Source organism: Chrysochloris asiatica, unplaced genomic scaffold (genome assembly GCF_000296735.1).
Source record: "Chrysochloris asiatica unplaced genomic scaffold, ChrAsi1.0 scaffold00025, whole genome shotgun sequence".
NCBI classification, from domain to species: Eukaryota; Metazoa; Chordata; class Mammalia; order Afrosoricida; family Chrysochloridae; genus Chrysochloris; species Chrysochloris asiatica.
The window spans coordinates 8284487-8292831 of NW_006408543.1; positions in this window are offsets into that span (position 1 = coordinate 8284487).

The following is an 8345-nucleotide window of genomic DNA, read 5'->3' on the forward strand; positions in this document are numbered from 1 at the left end:
CCTCATCTTTCTCCCGCGGAGCGGCTGGTAGTTTCGAACTGCTGACCTTAAGGTTCGCAGCCCGATTCGTAACCACTACGCTACCAGAGCTCCTTGATGTGTGGGGTGTGTGGTAGTATGTGGTATATATTTATATGCATGGTATGGTTATGTGGTACGGTATGTATGTATGTGTGTTCACTGCATGTAAAACATGTGTGATATCTATTGCGCAGTATATATGTATGAACAATATGCATGTATGCTTCCATTTGTGGTGTGATATGTGCTATGCATGTGTGTAGTATATATGCATGCATGTACAGTTGTGTGGTATGTATATATGTATATGCAGTAACTATTTGCCATACAGGTGTGCATGCATGTTTCTACTTGTGGTGTGCTATGTACACATATAGGAGTCCTGGTGTGGTGCTGTGGGTTAATGCACCAGACTGCAAAGCCGTTTGAACTGCAAGGTCAGTGGTTCAAGCTCACCAGTTGCTCTTTGCTAACCCTATACAGGGTCGCTATGGGTTGGAACCGACTCAAAGGCACTTAACAACAACAATGTATACATATAAGGGAGCTCTGATAGCGTAGTGGTTACAAATCGGGCTGTGAACTGCAAGGTCAGCAGTTCGAAACTACCAGCTGTTCCGCGAGAGAAAGAGGAGGCGTTCTGCTCCCGTAAAGATTTACAGCCATAAATAGAAACCCTGTGCAGGGTCACTATGAGTCAGAACTGATTCCATGGCACATAACCACCATAACCACCACTATGCACACATATATGTATATATGATATGCGTGCATGCACGTGTGTGGTGTGTATGCATGTATGTGTACACACATACAGTTGTGTGTTGCATGTGGTGAGTGTATGCAATATGTGTGTGATATAGATGTGTGATATGCATGCATATTTGTGGTGTGGTGTGTGTAGTAAGTATGTATGTGGTGGGGTATGTATGTGCATTTAGTGTGAGTGTGTTTATTGTGTATGAGTGTGCATTATGTGTGTGTGTGTGCTATATATGTGCTTTATGGTTGTTGTTGTTAAGTGCTGTTGAGTCGGTTCTGACTCATAGTGACCCTGTATAGGGTTTCCAAGGCTGTAAATCTTTGCGGGAGCAGAAAGCCTTATCTTTCATCTGTGGAGCAGCTGGCAGGCTTGAACCATCGACCCCGTGAGTCATAATCTAGTGATTATCATATAGAGCCAACACACTCCTATGTTTATGGTATGTACGTATATATGTTTATGAGGTGTAGTGTGGTAAGTATTTTTGTGTATCGTGTGTGTGTGTGTAGTATAGTGTGAGTGCATGTAAGGGGGACATGATTGTATGTGCTGTGGTGTGTGGGTAAATGTGTGTGTGGTATGTATGTAAGTGAGGTAAGTGTGTGTGGTCTGTATGTGTATGAGGTAAGTGTGTGTGTGGCATATATGTATGTATGGTATAGTTATGTGGTGTGGTGTGTGGTATTTATGTACATGTGGTAAGTGTGTTTGTGATAACCATGCTATGTATGTGTGTGGTGTGTATGCATGTATCTATGTCTAATGTGCGGTGTGGTATGTGTATGTGTGTGGGTACACATGTATGCATGATATGCATGTATCTACTTCTGATGTGGTGTATGGTATGTATATGTGGTGTGGTATTTTTATGTGTGTATGGTACACATGTTTATATGGCATGTGTATATATATGCATACGTGGTGTAGTATGCTTGGTAAGTGTGTGTGTGTGGTATGGTGTAGTGTGTATTTGTGTGTGGTAAGTATGTGTGGTGTGGTGTGTGGAGGCATGAATGTGTGTATGTGAGGATATGTGTGTGTGGGGTATGTGTATGCATGTGTGCTATGCATGCATATATGTATGCAGGGAGTACCCTGGGGGGGTCTCTAAGTGAAGGGAGCAATCAGCCACGTCACAGGACGTGTCACATTGTGCATGGGGGCCTGGAGGCCCTTCTTCTGTGGGTCTTCCATGGTGTCCAGAGGAGCACTGAGAATGCCGGCTCTCTTTTTTGACTCCTGGAAGCCGGGCAGGAGCAAACGATGGTTCCGAAAATTTGACTCCAGGGTGAGGGTCTGAAGGTGGCCAGTCAGGACTGGACCCTCTCACCAGCCAACTGGGGACCTGACTGAGCCTGGGCCCTGGCTTGTCCCCAAATGGGGCCCAGCACGTCCTTCCCCTCTGGGGTTTCCTCCTGTGCAGCTATGGCCTCAGTTTCCCCAGCTGTGCATTGTTGGTACTGCTGGGCTTGAGTGGTGGTGGTGATGTGCTGTGGAGTCGGTTCCGACTCATAGCAACCCTGTACAGGGTTTCTGAGGCTATAAAGCATTATGGGAGCAGAAAGCCTCATTTTTCTCTCGTGGAACAGCTGGTAGTTTCGAACTGCTGACCTTGCGGTTCACAGCCCAATGCGTAACCACTATGCTACCAGAGCTAGTGGCTGCAAACTGGCCTCCCAGCTAAACTGGGCCCACTGCATGCTAATAGGCCTGTGCCAAGGTTTTTTCTTTTAGAGATTTGTGCCAACATTTAAAAATTGGGAGAGTTTACATTTTAAAATCCGTATTTTTGGCTTCTCCTGAGAATTTGGAAGATCTGGCAGCTCCGGCCCACATTCCCACGTGGCCAAGTCAGGGGAGAGAGAAGCAGAGGCACCTCGGGATACCCACTGGAAAAGGTACCGTCTTCACTGAGCGAGCAGGAGGCCGAGATCCCCAGAGGGGAATGCCCCGATCCAGGTCACTTAGCCTGAAAAACCTCAGGCAGGATGTGCCCACAGTATTGGGGACCTTGAGGTCTGGAATGGCAATCTTCCCATAACCCACCAAGTGGCTTCAGGGTTCCCAACCCCCCTGCGCTTTCTGTTCTCTCCTCTGAGCCCTTTGTTTTCAGGAAAGGGTCTGTTTGAGTCACTCACACTTTAGTATGAGTGAGCCTCTGCCCTGGTCTACTGTACCGCCTGATCCTGGCATGGCCTCTATAGTGCCCTGTATTCCCTGGACCAAAGCTCCAGCCACCCTCTGGGACCACAGCAGGAGGCATACAGTAGGTGCTGTATATGTGAGAGAGAACATCACTATTATAGTCAGCACATAAGCATCCCAGCGGTTGGATTCCTACTGTGTACTGACACATTGACCCATTCCACAAATGAGGAAGCTGAGGCCCAGAGCAGGCATGTGAAGTCCCAGGGTCCCTGAGTCAGGGTCGCTTCTCAGCCTCGGCTCCTTGCTTGCATGATGCGGGGAATCCTTGTCACACGCTCAGGCTTGCAGTGAGTGTTGGGTACCCAGCTGGAGCTATGGGGCCCACGCCAACGTTCACCATGTGACATGGTCCTGGTGAGGAGGGTGCTGTGGTTCTTTTCCCCCAGCAAGATAAGAGAAACATGGTCATTATTGCCTTTGCAAGTGGAGCTATAGGACAAGCACTGGGCTGTTAACCACGAGGTTGGCGGTTCAAACCCACTAGTTGCTCCTCAGAAACCCTATACAAGGTCGCTAAGTATCGGAACCAACTTGATGGTACTTAACAAGAACAGCAACATTGCCTTTGCACAATCAGGGGAAACCACCCACAGAGGGGGTGTCCAAGCTGCCCGAGGTCACACAGCAAGCAGCCACCCCTTGAACGGAGCTCCCACGTTCCCAGGCCCAGCTGGCCACAGAAGTCCCACAGTGGGACCCCAATGAGTCACAACTCCTCAGATCTCCCTGAGGGGGCAGCTCATGGAGGGAGATGACCTCTCTGTGCCTCAGTTTCCTCCTCTGTATCTGGGGTTGTACTAAAACTGAAGGAGCGTTGGGATAACAGGAGCTGGCATTTTTCCAACAGCCTCTCCCAGTGGGTGGGCTGTTCTGAAGGTGTCTGGTCCACGTTCCACCAGCCCTGCCCTGCTGGGTCCCCTGTGCTGGGAGAGGTTAGGACCAGGGGCATGAGGCACCTGGCTGAGGGGACACAGATGGTTTGGGGATAGGTCAGGACCAAGGGGCGTGCCAACATGACCTGGGCAAGGTCCAGTCACCCTGATGCTCCTCTTGGCCTTCCACTGGGTGGACAGCTCATCAGACCTTTCAGCTTGTTCACCCAACTATCTGTTGTCCATCTGTCTCGCTCCGTGTGGGCCAGGTGTGCATGTGTGTGTGTCTAGAGGAAGGTGGGGGAAAGACTGGCACTGAGATGTGACCTGGGCCAAGTAAGCAGCCAGTTCCTTGAAGTCTCAGTCCCAACTCCGTAAAATGGGGACAGCAATAAAGCACATTGGTCTACTACCTGCCTTCAGGACTGTGACATCCTGTCTCATGTGTTATTACCTGGGGCGCAAATGAAAGGGACAAGAGCGTGACAGGCCCATGGTAAACCTCCAATATACTGCCAACGAAGGGGTTATTATTACTGCCAAGGAGTCCTGGTGGCACAGTGGGTAAGCACTCAGCTGCTCACTCTACAGGTGGGCAGTCTGAACCCACCAGCTGCTCCCTGGGAGAAAGATGCAGTAGTGTGCGTCTGTAAGGATTATAGGCGAAGAAACCCTGCAAGGCAGTTCTCCTTGGTCCTGAAGCGTTGCTATGAATCAGCCTCGACTCCATGGCAATGGGTGGGTGTATCATTATGGCCCTCATTATTGTCTACTTGTGCACTCAGTCCAGAGCCCCAAAGCCAATGTTTCACCTTAGAGATTCATTCTTTTGGCATTTAAGGTCTTTCCGCCCCTGTTCCATTGCAGATATTACAGAAGGTAGGAGATGAGAGAAGTTCTAGGGGGTCAGCTAGGACATGTGGCGGGGGGGGGGGGGGGACAGCGAGGAGGTTAGGGACAACAACTGGGGCTGACACTCACCCGACCTGGAGGTTTCCAGAGGGAGGTGGCTTCTCCTCCACAATCGACGCTGCCCACTCGGGGCCTGCTAGCCTCCATGGTCAGGCCTGGCCCCACTCTGTCTGCAACCTCAGCCGAGGCCTCTGCTGACAGCCAGGGGCTCGGGGCTGAGCCCTTTTCTGGGATTTCAGCTGCTGTGTCTGGTGCCTGGGCCAAGTCCGGGCCCCACTCCCCTAGGGAGGGCTCTAGGCTGTGGCCTCGGGGCCCCCAGAAGGCCCCCAGGGTCTCAGGGTCCAGTACTCGCACCATTACCTCATCTAGGAACCTAGAGAAGGGCAGCTTGGCTTCCCGCCGGTGGTCCAGGCAGGCCCATGGACACACCCCTGTTTGAACTCAGGGGCTCTGTGGTGGATGGCAGGCCAGGAGACGCCTGTCTGCCCTTATGGCTGGACCATACTGACCAGCCAGGGTCACAGGCCAGGTCCCTGGGGTTCCAACTTGGGCTGGGACCCGGCTTTCGCCTTTGATGGTTTTCTCTGTGCGCATCTGCCCTGGGCTCTGTGAGGGAGCTGGGTCATCCAGTCCAAGGCTGGCGGGGTCAGAGCCCCACGCCTGGAAGCCGGCACCTGACATCCTTCTAGGCAATCCAATGCTCTGCCCTGCCCCGCCAAAAGGATCTCACTGACCCCACACCTCTTCGTCTACCAGGGCTGGCACCCCTGGATCCTCTTGGGGCCTGAACACTGCCCTCACTGACCAGCTTGATTGGCTAGATGCCCGTCTACCCATCAATCCAGGAGAGCATATGGTGTGTCCCCAATATCTCCCGCCCCTAGATTGATCCTTACTCCATGGGAGCTCAGCTTCTGCTCTCTAACACTTTCTGAGTGTAGAGAGCAGAAGGTTGAGTTGTCCTGGGTGCTAGGTTGGCCTCAGGGGCAGCTGGGCATGGAGTGAGCACTCGTGCTGCCAGGGAGCCCTGGCCTGGTCTCATGTTCCACCCATGGCATGTCCTCTGCCAGGCACAGGGATAGGCAGCCAATATGTAGACACATGGAGATCACCCTGGTAGAGCCTAAGGCCTCATGCCAAGTGTCAGAGGGCCTACTTTTCTGGTCTTTTTCCTTCAGCCCAAGCTGAATGTCTACAAGAATCCTTGAAGGCCACCTCCATAGGATCCAGAGCCACTAGACTCCTCCCTCCTCACCCCAGCCACATGGGGAGTCAGCCTGTCTCCAATCGAACCCCCTGCCTCCATCCTCAGTGCCACCTGGGCTGGTCCCTGCAGACACCACATCTTACCCCCGTCCCTAGGGCCCAGACCAGGCAGACAGACATTGGGTCTGAATATGCTAAGGTCTGCCTGCCTCAGAACCTTTGCATATGTTGTTCCCTCTGTCATGAACACTCATGCTCCTTTCCTCTCCCTCCACACTTCTCCTCTGAGCCCTCTGGAGCCTTCCACGGCCCACCCTTCTTGATCCTCCCAGATTAGATCAGGTACCCCTGCATTAGCCTCTTAGAACCCCCTGCCCTAGTCCATAACACAGTCCCCACCTGGAACAAGTGTGTTTACAATCATTTGTTTCGTATCTGGCTCTCCCACACTAGAGTATAAGTTCTGCGGAAATCTCATCTCTGCGTGGGCCCAGGACACAGTTGTTGTTGGGTGCCATTGAGTCGGTTCTGACTGCAGCACCCTTATATACAACAGAACGAAATGTTGCTGGATTCTGCACCTTTCTCACCATCGTGATTATGCTTGAGCCCCTTGCTGCAGCCATACAATGAGATGGCCCGTAGTAGGTGCTCAGTAACAGTTCTTGAATGAATGAATGACTGTCATAAAAGGTCAGGTGGTCAGTTCACAAGTGTCCCCAGTTTTGCGGTAGGTCTGATTAGACTGGGCATGAGTGAGGTACCTCAGGCTCTTGAAAAGGCCAGAAGGCCACAGTGTCCTGCTCTCATGGTCTACAAGAGTTGCTCTTCTATTTGTGGACAGCCCCCTCCTCAGGGACAAGCTGCCTGTCCCATCACCAGTGGAAGCCTCTCCAACACTCCACCCACCAGAAAATAGGTAAGTCATGCCCCATCTGTATCCATCAAGTAGGGACCAGGAAAGAGCCAGTCTCCAACTGTGGCAGGAGTTAGTGGGCAGTATAAGGAGCCTGTGCCCAGCAGGACTTCAAGGATCAAGGACCCCCAGTTTTGGCCACTTCCTGAAGATGTGTACTGCACCTCCTCAGTGCCATGGACTGGCCAGCCGGTCCACTGAGCCGCTCCCGGAGTCAGCTGCACATCAGACAAGTTCTGTTGTCATAACAACCCACTGGCTCTCCGCTGCCGGTGGTTCAGCTCTGCTGCAGCAGGCTGGGCTGCGTCTCCCAACAGGGCCCCTGACTCTCAGCACAGACAGCAGCCCTCACCTCCAATCACCTGTCTCTGTCACACTTCCATGCTGGGTACACACATTACTGCCAGACCCCTTACTCCTGCCCTTAGCACCGGGGTTGTCCTAAAGGAAACAGAGTCTTAAAGATGTCAAGTGATTTGTCTGAGGTCACACAGCCACTCAAGGCAGACCCAGGATGTCCTACCTCCAACTCCTCCACCAGAGCCTGCCTGCAACCCCCGCTCCCATGGGAATAGCTGACTTCTGACTTCTGGAAGCTTGTGGTGATAGGGACCGAAAGGGTGCCTTTACGTCCACACACAGACTGCAAAGATTACACCCCAGGGCATAGGAAGACCCTGTGGGGTGGGCAGAGAATGCTGAGTGCTCCCTTTGAGCTCCACAAACATGCTGTCATTGGCTGGCACTGGGTCAGGCACTGACCCATGAGGACCCCACGCACAACGAATAAAACCTGTCCGATCCCACTCCCACCATCCGTTGTGGATTGCACCGTGGGGACCCACAGGGGTCTTATTGGCTGTTTTTTGGAAGCAGACTGCCAGAACTTTCTGCCTGGTCCATCTTAGGCTGGAAGTGCTACTGAAACGTGTTCAGCATCATAGCAGCACGCATGTCTCCAACATGGGGCAGCCGCCCCTTGTTCTGCCCGTTGCTGACAGATGGGTAGTGGCTGTGCAAGGGAAGCACTGACTGGGAATCGAACCCTGGTCATCTGAATGGAAGGCAAGAATCCTACCCCTGAGACACCACTCTAGTCTCTCAACCCACGAGGCAGGAGCCTCTGCCCCTTTGATGGAAGAGGAAACTGGGCTCCGAGGGTAACTGGAAGTCACTAATATGCCAGCTACGTTGTCCCCCTCCTTAACCCTCCCTCTGTCGGTGCCTATTTGAACTAGCCCCTTGAACAGATGTGAACACTGAGGCCTGAATATTCTCACATATGTGCTCTTCGCACCCTTCCCGGCTATCTCTGTTATCACCCTTCTAGTTTGAGGACCCTTGATGGTGGCCCTGGTTTTCCTCTGAATCCCTAGCCCCTTGAACTAGCTTTTGTTCTCCTCCTTGGAGGGCCTGTGGGATGTGTTTGCAGGCCCCTGTCTCTGGA